Below are 13,278 nucleotides of genomic sequence, written 5' to 3' on the forward strand. Positions count from 1 at the left end.
GCTTGGAGTGTGTTAAGGAGATTATGCTACGAAATATAAGTTGGGACCAAACCCTCATCTCAAATACCTTCAGCCTAGAGATTTACAAATGGATACTTGTTACAAAAATTTGGAATGGAGAATATCAACTTTCCTCGACTAGGAGTGAAAAATATGAAGTAAACTCAGGTTACCAAATAGCTTACCTATTTCATCACCACCCAATTGACTTCTACTCTGACCAATGAAACACAAGGAAACTTGAAGACTTTTATGGAAGCTCTATATACTTCAAAAAATTAAATTCTCTCATTAGAGATGCGTCCATGAAAAGCCGCTAGTCTTGCAAGTCCTCCACTACTGAATCCCTTTCATGTCACAAATCTGTAGAAAATGCACCCAGAAGCTTGAATCAATCTGTCATTGTCTTTTCTTTTTGCTTGTTTCAAAGCCTCGAAAGTCTAGAGAAAAAAACCACACCTTGTCCAAGCAATTGGCCTTGGACATCTCTTTTTTTGACGAGCTTGGTCGAAACTGATCGAAGTGCTTAAAAGACAATTAAATAGCACTAGTGCCTTAAAGAAAGTGGCAGTTTTGTGTTGGATTATTTAGAAAGCATGAAATCAATTCACCTTCAAGTGAGAGTGTGTTCCAGTTGATCTAATTTTGGAGTCATCACACAATCAAGCTTCTACCATGTCATGACCAATACTAGTCGCTAGACGCTACTATTCGGCTTATATTGGGGACTCTAGACTAGATATAGATATATAAATATGAGCCAGTATTACTTTATTGAGGTTGCAAGTTAGCTAAATATACGAGTTAAAATATAGGCGGTTCATACATCATCATGTTTCATATAAAATACACCACTACTTGTTTATATAAGTCAGGCTCTTATATACAGATGCTAAGACTGATAATATCAGTCCATGTCTCACAACAGCCACCTTATGCTAGGACCTATCTAACTTATGTAAATATGTATAAAAGATATTAACCCTCTAAAGAGTCTATACACAGCGAGGGCAAGGACTACCACTACTACTAGCCATATATCGATGATAGTTGAAGGAACAAGGAACGTTGTGTTGAAGTAGAACGGGTCACTCTAACGCACTAGTAATGTTGCTGCTGCTCACCTTCCCAACAGCCCCCGCCTCCACTACCTTGGACGAGTTAGAATACAGATCAGCCATCATCTGCTCGATCCACATCTGAGAGTTCTCCAACGACAATGATGACGACAATCCAAAGCCATCAGAAACAGCCGATTCAATGGCGTCTCTCCAAGAGTTGTTAAATGGCTCGGCTGCTGGAGATGGTGGTAAGGTGACGAGCATCAGCTCATTCGGGATCACCGGCTCCTGAGCAAGATCGAACCAAGGTGGGTACCCTGGTTGTTGGGGTATTAGGATTCTAGCTTAGGCTCTACCATGTTCAATGGATATGGAAGAAAAGTGTAATGGTTTCTACCTAGATGAAGCTAGGATAACAGCATGTCATACAACATGTCCGGGTCAAAATCTAGGTTGAGCAAGGGATAAGAGAATGGGCGGTCTGAAAGATAATACGTATGAGTACGTGACATCAACACCAGACCTCCTGTTATAGGGTTCACGTATTCTCCAAATGCTGGTTATTCAAATAATATCATGCCTATCCCCATTTGAAGACGTGAAAAAAAGGGGGTAAGAACCTAAGGTTCCCAGTAGAGTACTATATAGGAAACTTAAGGGGTCCATAGCCTAAGTCTAGGAATTCACACAGTTACATTGGCAAGGAAGTACAAACACAGGTGAACACAGAAAAATTTAAGGAAAACATGTGCGCAACTTAAAATACCATACACAAAAAATCTTTGTCTTGATTGTAAAACTAGGTGGAATTCAACATTTTTTATGCTTGAAGTTGCAATTATGTATAGAGATGTATTTGAAAGATTGTCATTGCGTGAGAGTCAATATGAATCTTAGCCTAGTGAGAAGGATTGGGATATGGCAGATGAGATTTTTCAAAGATTGAGGAAATTTTTTTATGTGACTGAATTGTTTTCTGGAATAACTTATCCTACATCAAATCTTTATTTTTCTAAGGTTTGTGTGATTAAGTTGGCTTTAATGGAGTGGAAAAATTATGAAAATGAGATAATTGAAATGATGGCTACTAGTATGTTAAATAAGTTTGAAAAGTATTGGGGTGTGATTAATATAGTTATAGCTATTGGGGCTCTTTTGGATCCTAGGTACAAGATGTATTTATTGAATTTCTTTTTTCGTAAAATATATGGTGAGACGGAGGCATGTGTTGTAATTGGTCAAGTGAAAAGGGTAGTACAAGATATAGTTTTAGAATATGCAACAAAGGGAAGAGAGAGAGACCAAGCTGCTCAATTAGATATGCCGCCACCACCATCAATTCCTTCAAGTTCAAAGGGGAGGAAGTTCAGTCATGAAGATTGGCAAGTTGATTTTGCTGCACATGTAAGTGAGGAATCCGCATTTATTGATACAAAGAGCGAGTTGGATTATTATCTTGAAGAGAGACCGGTACCACAAACTGAACATGATTTTGATATCTTAAATTGGTGGAAGTCAAATGGAGCGAAGTTTCCTACTTTGCAAACTATTGCTAGAGATTTTTTGGCGATTCCAATCTCTACCGTTGCCTATGAATCTTCATTTAGTACGGGTGGTCAATTTGTTACGCCACATCGCAGTAGGTTGCGTCTGGACACATTAGAGGCTCTAATGTGTAATCAAGATTGGCTTTGGAATGAACTTGGTACTACAACTAACATAGGATTTGAGTGCTACACAATTCATAACATTGAAGGAGATGTTGACGTAAGTATACTATTAAATTACATATAACACACTATGTTTTTATATTATTGACTTATTGAGTTATTATATGATTTTAACTTTAAATTGTTTCCATGTCAATGTAGGATTCAAGTAAGTCGGAATCTACCATCACTATCATTATGGGATGAAAGGAAGATTGAGATGGTGGAATTATGTTTTTATGATGTCATGAACTTTATTTTGTTGTTTATGAATATGGTTGGTTGTTTATGTAATATTTGGTTGTTTATGGATATGTTTGGATATTTATGTTTGTTGTTATTGCTATTTAAGTTTGTAAAGACTATAGATATTATGTTTGTAATGACAATTGAAGATTATCTTTGATTTTCTCTAATATTTTTCATTTTTTTCAATTTTTACTAATTTTTACAAAAATTCGCGGATATCTGCGGAGACCCAGGTCCTCGGCGGATACGGGGTCACTGTTACCCGTCAAGGGGACGGGACGGGGACGGGGAAAGATATTGGGGGCGGCGGTAGGTGCGGGGGCATGTCCCCGCCCCCATGGGGACCTGTTGCCATCCCTAAACATGCTTACGAGGAGGAAGAAGAGGGCATTGGTGTCATTTCACAACAAAACTAGGGTTTAGAGAAACAGAAACGGATCCCCTTAAAATACCCTTCACTCCAAATAACTAGTTCGTTTGATACTGCGGTTGCTACGAGTTGGAGTTTCCATTATCTCCAAATCTCTCAAGAGCACAAATCTGCACCGCAACCATGGTCACTTCTACCGCCGCCACAACTTACGCAGCGCCACGCCAGCTGTCACAGAAGGAGCAGGACATCCAGATGATGCTTGCTCCTGAGGTCCACCTTGGAACCAAAAATTGTGACTTCCAGATGGAACGCTACATCTTCAAACGCCGAAATGATGGTCAGTCTTCGTGATCTTTTTCGTTTCTCCATTTGGATTTTAAGTCTGAATATTATTGAAGAGTGTGTCGATTATGGCGAGTTTGAAGGGTATTTTGCAAAATATTATATCTTTTTCAGTTTCAAATTGTTTATTCTGATATGGATTTTTTTCATATTTACTCAAACTGTAGTGAGTAGTCCAGTTCTTGAAATCTAATGCAAACAATACAGATGTGCGTAGTTATTTTTTGTAATACATTCCTTGCTCTTTTGTAAATTTTGTATTCGATTTTTTTACATTTATCTTTTTCTATCTAGGGTTCCTTTTTTGAGATATACTTTTTATAAATTTGTTATAATCTAGTGGTTTGTCAATTTTTCTTTATTTGTTTTGTGTTTTCTATTCAAAGAGTCAATTTAATTTCTAATCAGGATTTTGATACGAGTAAGTGTATTTTGTATGAACACCTTTGTGTTCAAAACAGTTTATTATCATAATTTTATGATAGAGCTTATGAAAGCATTTTTATATTTGGTTGATTTTTCGTATTCCTTGTTCCCAAGTATTTACATAATTAACCTTGGCAAGACATGGGAAAAGCTCCAACTTGCTGCTAGATATATTGTTGCTATCGAGAACCCGCAGGACATCATTGTTCAGTCTGCTAGGCCATATGGTCAGAGAGCTGTCCTTAAGTTTGCACAATACACTAGTGCGAATGCAATTGCTGGAAGGCACACTCCTGGAACATTCACTAATCAAATGCAAACATCCTATAACGAGCCTCGTCTACTCATTCTGACTGATCCAAGGACTGATCATCATGTGCCACTTATGTTATTCACTTGTTTCACTATTAACTGTCAATATATTTTTTGTGGGAGTTTGAAATTCTGTTATTAATTGATCTCATCTTGGGTTTGTTTTCTATTTTTTTTCAAAAAAAATATGTGCAGCCCATTAAACAAGGGGAAGCACAGTATTGGTTGTCTGTTTTGGTTATTAGCAAGGATGGTTCTGCAGATGAAGGGTACTATTTGTCTGGGGCTTAAGTGGGACGTGATGGTAAACGAATTTTTGCTCTTAACGTATTGAACTATTATTATTTTGTAGCACTTTTAGATTTATTGTGTTTTCCAATGTCTGCATTGTAAGTGTCTGATCTCGTATGCACTTATTTAGAACAATCTTTCTTGCTGTACATATAGGTGTAAAAAATTTTATATTTTAACAAAAGATAGTAGTCTTATTATGTGGTTTCCTTTGAACCTTAGCTAAATTTGTCAACTTTTCATGTGTAGGTGGATTTATTCTTCTATAGAGAACCTGAAGAGGCCAAGCAACAAGAGGAGGAGGAATTACCAGCTGCCCCAGAAAATGCCATTCAAGATTTTGATGCTGCTGGCATTGCCGGCTTTCCCGCAGCTGATGGGGAATGGGGGGTTGTTACAGCTGAACAATCCTGGACTGAACCAGTTCCTCGGCAACCCATTGCAGCTGCTCTTGCTAACTAGGCCCCAGACATCGGTAAGAATAATTATTTTCACTCTGGATCTATTAAATTTGATGCAACATAATTGTCGTATTTGCTTCTAATATGTTCTAGTCAAATAATTCTGGGTTGTTGTGTTGAATCATTCTTCCTCGATATGCAAGAAAATCTGTGTGCCTTAACATAGTTCTGTCGAAAACTGTGATGGCAATTTATTTGACCCAAGTTCTTTTGTATCCGCAGCTACAGGTGATTGGGAGCCAGTTCCAGCTCCACAGGCATCCGTTCCTGCACCTAGAGGTGTTGCTCCTACTGGCTGGGACTAGGCATCGAGTTTGGAATTTTGTTTCTATGTTTTCCTTACTTTCTGAGCAATTTTCCTTCCAGGATTATTTCTTTAAGAAATATACATATTTAGTATTTTGTAGTCTTAGTATTGAGTTTTAAAATTTTGTTGACGTATCGATGGAAGCTTGTTTAGTTTCAACAATTTAAGAGGATTCGTAATGGAAATTTGAGCAGTTAATTGACAACGACATGCTACTTTTTGTTGGGCATGGCAAAAATCCCAGGCGGGGCGGGTACCCGCAGGGATTTTTTTTTTTGGGCGTTTGTTCTTTAATTATTTTCTCTATAGGTTTTTTTTCTTGTAATTCTGAAATTGGAATATATTGTTCCCAATGGTTCCTCAAAATTAAGCTATCTTGGCATTTAGAAATCATTAAAGATCATACTATTTTCCTGAAATTTTTTTTTTGAGCCACAAATTAGTAGTATGATGTTTCCTGGTGCGGGTAATTATATTGAATTAGAAAAGTACAATAACGAAAAAGGCACTTAATAATTTGTTTCCTTAATAATTTGTCGCCGCTGCCTTTCACCCTCTGGTCTCTCAGCGCCGCCTCCCACCCCAGACTCAGCAACGTCGTCGTCTTTTCCTGGTCGTGGTCGTCATCTTCTCCTGTTCGCATTGCCAGTCTTCGCTGGACGCTAGTCTTCCTTCCCCTTTTCTCCATCAGGTTCAGGTAAGTCAGCCCTGGTCTTCGCTGGTCTTCCATCTCCTTTTCTGAATTTAGATTTCTGAATTAGGGTAACGAATTTGGGTGTTCTGAATTAGTGAAATTCCTATTAATATGAATTTTTGAGTTTTGAATTTCTGGATTTTTGAGTTTTGAGTTGCTGAATTTCTAATTAGGTTACTGAATTTTTAAATTTCTGATTAGGTTAATGAATTTCTGATTTGGTTAACGAATTTCTAAATTTCTGATTAGGTTAATGATTTTCTGACTATGAATTTCTGAATTCTGGTTGTGTAATTTATATTTCTGAGTTAGGTTGATATGAATTTGATTTATAATTCTGATTAATATTTCTGAGTTAATATTGAGTTAATCTAAAGTTAGGTTAATCTGATTCTGATTATGAATTTTTGGTTGTGTAATTTATATTTTTGAGTTAATATTCTGAATTGGACTAATTTTTTGGGTCGTTCTAATTTTCAAAACTATGCCTCATAGTTTATCGGTGCCATGTTTGTTTTTGCATAAACGTTTATTATGCTAAGTCCAAATGGTTTCATTCTTTTTAAAAGTCATTGCAAAACAATTTGATAAACAATATTTGCATTTTTATTCTAGTGAAGAGTTGTTCCTATTTAAATATTTGATTACTTTAGATATGATATTGAGTGATGATTACTGTCTTGGCAGTTAAGTCTGAATGAATTAGGCCAAATAAATATATAAGAGCGAGGCACATAATACAATTTAAAAGGGATTGGAGTATTCGACATTGGACTTTATATATATATAAAGCTTAGAAGAAGGATAGAAACAGAATATAACCGAATTAGTTAATGACTTAGACTCTAATCTACTACCTTGCTTTCAGTTCCTTTATTCTTTGATCTGTTTCACTATATAAATAAAGGTTAGAAGAAGGATAGAAACAGAATATAACCAAATTGGTTGATGACTTAGACTCTAATTTACTACCCTGCTTCCAGTTCCTTTATTCTTTGATCTGTTTCACTAGACCAAACAGTTTTAACTAATATCATATTCATATCTAAGTAGTGTTATTTGAATAGTTTGGAGAGCTCAATTTTAATTTATAATTTATAATTTATATTTTTGAGTTAGGTTAATGAGATTCTAATTCATGATTTATATTTTAGATTAATATGATTTTGATTCATGATTTATGTTTCATGATTTATAGAATGTCTTCTTTGGATGCATTGAGTAATACTCTTGAGAAGAGTGCTCCATCGGAAGAACCTATAGGCACTAATATTCAAACTACGCAAGAGGCTCCTTAATCTCAACCTCAAGAACCCCCAACGGATACCGCAACTACTAATGAAGGAACGACAAACTCTACAAGTGGTGTTCGAAAGAGGAAGTTAACCTCCGAAGTGTGGAATCACTTGAAGATTATAGAAATCAAAGGAAAATTAAAGGCTAAATGTAATTATTGCAAATCGAAGCTACTTGGTGACCCAAAACAAGGCACTTCGCACTTACATGATCACTTCAAAAGCTGCAAGATCCGCACCACTAGAGATATAAGACAATGTATGATGAAGACAACTCCAACAACTAGTGGAGAAATAGTTGTGGTTGGTGCATATACCTTTGACCAAGAAAATGCAAGGAAAGAGTTATCAGTTATGGTTTGTCTTCACGAGTATTCGCTATCTATTGTGGACCACATTGGGCTTCGACGATTTTGCAATGCTTTGCAACCTCTCTTCAAGATGATTACTCGCAACACTTTAAAGAGTGACATCTTGAAGCTCTACAACAATGAGAGATCGAAGACAATGAATGTCCTTGAGCGTAATAAAAGTCGAGTTGCAATTACGACTGATATGTGGACAGCAAGCAACCAAAACAAAGGTTATATGGCTATTACGGCTTATTACATTGATGATTCTTGAAAATTGCAAAGCTGTCTTGTAATGTAATAATATTATCATTATAGGTTCTTCCGAATGTTTATATAATTGCAAAGCTGGTTATAATTGTACTAAATTGTCATTACAGGTTTATATATGTGCTGGCTCCATATACGGCTGAGGTACATTCAGAGGTTCTTGTGGATTATTTGATGGATTGGAATCTTGATAGGAAGGTATCCACTTTGACTGTTGATAATTGTAGTACTAATGACGTTATGATTGAGAATATTTTGACTAAAATGTCACATTGAAACTTTATCTTGGGTGGTAAATTATTTCACATGCGATATTGTGCGCATATATTAAATTTGATTGTCAAGGATGGGTTACAACTTATTTCACTTGCTATTGAAAGGGTGAGAGATAGTGTTCATTATTGGACTGCAACACTTAAAAGAGAAAAAAAAATTTAAGAAAACATGTGCGCAACTTAAAATATCCTACACAAAAAATCTTTGTCTTGATTGTAAAACTAGGTGAAATTCAACATTTTTTATGCTTGAAGTTACAATTATGTATAGAGATGTATTTGAAATATTGTCATTGCGGGAGAGTCAATATAAATCTTTGCCTAGTGAGAAGGATTGGGATATGGCGGATGAGATTTTTCAAAGATTGAGGGTATTTTTTTATGTGACTGAATTGTTTTCTGGAACAACTTATCCTACATCAAATCTTTATTTTCCTAAGGTTTGTGTGATTAAGTTGGCTTTGATGGAGTGGAAAAATTATGGAAATGAGATAATTGAAATGATGGCTACTAGTATGATAACTAAGTTTGAAAAGTATTGGGGTGTGATTAATACAGTTATGGCTATTGGGACTCTTTTGGATCCTAGGTACAAGATGTATTTATTGAATTTCTTTTTTCGTAAAATATATGGTGAGACAGAGGCATGTGTTGTAATTGATCAAGTGAAAAGGGTAGTGCAAGATTTAGTTTTAGAATATGCAACAAAAGGAAGAGAGAGAGACCAAGCTGCTCAATTAGATATGCCACCACCACCATCAATTCTTTCAAGTTCAAAGGGGAGGAAGTTCAGTCATGAAGATTGGCAAGCTGATTTTGCTGCACATGTAAGTGAAGAATCCGCATTTATTGATACAAAGAGCGAGTTGGATTATTATCTTGAAGAGAGACCGGTACCACAAACTGAACATGATTTTGATATCTTAAATTGGTGGAAGTCAAATGGAGCGAAGTTTCCTACTTTGCAAGCTATTGCTAGGGATTTTTTGGTGATTCTTATCTCTACCGTTGCCTCTGAATCTTCATTTAGTACGGGTGGTCGATTTGTTACGCCACATTGTAGTAGGTTGAGTTCGGACACATTAGAGGCTCTAATGTGTAATCAAGATTGGCTTTGGAATGAACTTGGCACTATAACTAACATAGGATTTGAGTGCTACACAATTCATAACATTGAAGGAGATGTTGACGTAAGTAAACTATTAAATTACATATAACACACTATGTTTTTATATTATTGACTTATTGAGTTATTATATGATTTTAACTTTAAATTATTTTCATGTCAATGTAGGATCCAAGTAAGTCAGAATCTGCCATCACTACCATTATGGGATGAAAGGAAGATTGAGATGGTGGAATTATGTTTTTATGATGTCATGAACTTTATTTTGTTGTTTATGAATATGATTGGTTGTTTATGTAATATTTGGTTGTTTATGGATATGTTTGGATGTTTATGTTTGTTGTTATTGCTATTTAAGTCTTTAAAGACTATGGATATTATGTTTGTAATGACAATTGAAGATTATCTTTGATTTTCTCTAATTTTGTTCATTTTTTTCAATTTTTACTAATTTTTACAAAAATCCGCGGATATCCACGGAGACCCAGGTCCCCAGCGAATACATGGTCCCCGTTACCCGTCATGGGGACGGGGCGGGGACGGGGACAAATATTGGGGGCGGAGGCAAGGGGCGGGGGGCATGTTCCCGCCCCATAGGGACCCGTTGCCATCCCTAACCATGCTTACGAGTTGGAGCTTTCATTCTCTCCAAATCTCTCAAGAGCGCAAATCTGCACCGCAACCATAGCCACTTCCGCTGACGCCACAACTGTCGCAGCACCACGCCAACTATCACAGAAGGAGCAGGACATCCAGATGATGCTTGCTGCTGAGGCCCACCTCGGAACAAAAAATTGTGACTTCCAGATGGAACACTACGTCTTCAAACGCTGAAATGATGGTCAGTCTTCGTGATCTTTTTTGTTTCTCCTTTTGGATTTTAAGTCTGAATTTTATTGAAGAGTATGTTGATTATGGCGAGTTTGAAGGGTATTTTGCAAAATGTTATATCTTTTCAGTCTCAAATTGTTTATTCTGATATGGATTTTTTTTATATTTACTCAAACTGTAGTGAGTAGTTCAGTTCTTGAAATCTAATGCAAACAACACAGATGTGTGTAGTTGTTTTTTATAATTTATTCCTTGCTCTTTTGTGAATTTTGTATTCGATTTTTTTACAATTATCTTTTCCTGTATCCAGGGTTCCTTTTTTGATATATACTTTTTATAAATTTGTTATAATCTAGTGGTTTGTCAATTTTTCTTTATTTGTTTCGTGTTTTCTATTCAAAAGTCAATTTAATTTCTAATCAGGATTTTGATACGAGTAAGTGTATTTTGTATGACCACCTTTGTGTTCAAAATAACTTATTATCATAATTTTATGATAGAGTTTATGAAAGCATTTTTATGTTTGGTTGATTTTTCGTATTCCTTGTTCCCAGGTATTTACATAATTAATCATCAGGTGCCACTTATGTTATTCACTTGTTTCACTATTAGCTGTCAATATGTTTTTTGTGGGAGTTTGAAATTCTGTTATTAATTGATCTCATCTTGGGTTTTTTTCTATTTTTTTTCAAAAAAAATATGTGCAGCCCATTAAGGAAGGTGCTCTTGGAAATATTCCGACCATTGCCTTCTGTGACACCGATTCTCCGATGCGCTATGTTGATGTTTGCATTCCTACTAATAACAAGGAGAAGCATAGTATTGGTTGTCTGTTTTGGTTATTAGCATGGATGGTTCTGCAGATGAGGGGTACTATTCGTCCGGGGCTTAAGTGGGACGTGATGATAAACTAATTTTTGCTCTTAATGGATTGAACTATTATTATTTTGTAGCACTTTTAGATTTATTGTGTTTCTCAATGTCTGCATTGTAAGTGTCTGATCTCGTATGCACTTATTTAGAACAATCTTTCTTGCTGTACATACAGGTGTAAAAAATTTCATATTTTAACAAAAGATAGTAGTGTTATTATGTGGTTTCCTTTGAACCTTAGCTAAACTTGTCAACTTTTCATGTGTAGGTGGATTTATTCTTCTATAGAGAATCTGAAGAGGCCAAGCAACAAGAGGAGGAGGAATTACCAGCTGCCCCAGAATATGCCATTCAAGATTTTGGTACTGCTGGCATTGTCGGCTTTCCCGCAGCTGATGGGAAATGGGGGCTGTTACAGCTGAACAATCCTGGACTGAACCAGTTCCTCAGCAACTCATTGCAGCTGCTCCTGCTACCAGACGCCGGTAAGAATAACTATTTTCACTCTGGATCTGTTATATTTGATGCAACATAATTGTGTATTTGCTTCTAATATGTTCTAGTCAAATAATTCTGGGTTGTTGTGTTGAATCATTCTCCCTCGATATGCAAGAAAATATGTGCGCCTTAACATAGTTCTGTCGAAAACTGTGATGGCAATTTATTTGACCCAAGTTCTTTTGTATCCGCAGCTGCAGGTGATTGGGAATCAGTTCCAGCTCCACAGGCATCCGTTCCTGCACCTGGAGGTGTTCCTCCCACTGGCTGGGACTAGGCATCGAGTTTGAAATTTTGTTTCTATGTTTTCTTTGCTTCATGAGTAATTTTTCTTCCGGGATTATTTCTTTAGAAAACATACATATTTAGTATTTTGTAGTCTTGGTATTGAGTTTTAAAATTTTGTTGACGTATCGATGGAAGCTTGTTTAGTTTTAACAATTTAAGAGGATTCGTAATGGAAGTTTGAGCAGTTAATTGACAACGACATGCTACTTTTTGCATGGCAAATTTTTTCTTGGTAATTGTTCTTTAGTTTGATTAGTATTGAAAAATATAGATAACCTCAGTATACCCTTCTGTTTTGCCTTGTTTGAGATATTACCTGCTGTAAATAGAATCAAATGAGAATTAGAAATGAAAAATCTATATGAAGATCTAAAGTTAATTATTAATTTATTATAAGTCATTTTGTAAACAAGAAATTTTCATAATGTTTACGGGCATAGTTTTGACATGGGTTTTTTTAATTAAATAAAATAATCATAATTCACTAGTCATACTAAATATTTATTATTCTAAGGATAAATTTAAATTGGTGTTCAAAAAATTTTAGGTTGAGTACTTTGATCTCAAATGAATTCGTCTTTAGAGATTCTCGAAATTTAATTATAGAGTAATTATCCAAATCAGTTCCCAAGAATTTTAAAATTGGACATTTTAGCCTCCCAAAAAATTAATATATAGAATCAATTCTAAAGGTTTGTAAATAGGTTTGTAAATTTTAAAAACAGACATTTTAGTCTCCAAAAACAAATAATGTATAAGTCAATTCTCAACGTTTCTCTTCGACATAACAGTCTTTTGTCCAAAAATAAAATTATTATTATTATTATGTAACTGTTTTTTTATTTCAAGTTAGTTTGCGTTAAGAAGTTTAGCTATTTTGTTGGAGAAGACACCATAACTTGGCTATCTTTTAATGAAAATTTATTTTTATTTTCAGTTGTGTTGAATACTGAACTTTTAAACTTCTTTAATTGTCGTATTTGAATTTCTTTTATCGTTAAATTTCATTGGATCAAGACTTTGTTAGCTATTGTGTATTTGTGCTTGTTAATTTCAATGTTATGACTTTGTGAAATAGTATGGTAGTATATTTTTTGAATCGATTGAAAAAACCGAACAAACGGAACCAAACCAAACCGATTTTAATTAGTTTGGTTTGGTTCATATGGCCTCGATAAAAAAACCGAACCAAACTGCACCGTGAACACCCCTAGCGCCCAACTCCACCAAAATTCCAAGTAATGTGC

The 13,278-nt window shown here is 35.4% G+C and overlaps 1 pseudogene; it reads left to right on the forward strand.

Moving 5' to 3' along the window:
* Positions 1–3,572: 3,572 nt before the first annotated feature.
* LOC107473783 (40S ribosomal protein SA-like) lies at positions 3,573–12,020 on the forward strand (annotated as a pseudogene).
* Positions 12,021–13,278: the final 1,258 nt, after the last annotated feature.

The sequence above is a fragment of the Arachis duranensis genome, chromosome 2, assembly GCF_000817695.3.
Source record: "Arachis duranensis cultivar V14167 chromosome 2, aradu.V14167.gnm2.J7QH, whole genome shotgun sequence".
Lineage (NCBI taxonomy): Eukaryota > Viridiplantae > Streptophyta > Magnoliopsida > Fabales > Fabaceae > Arachis > Arachis duranensis.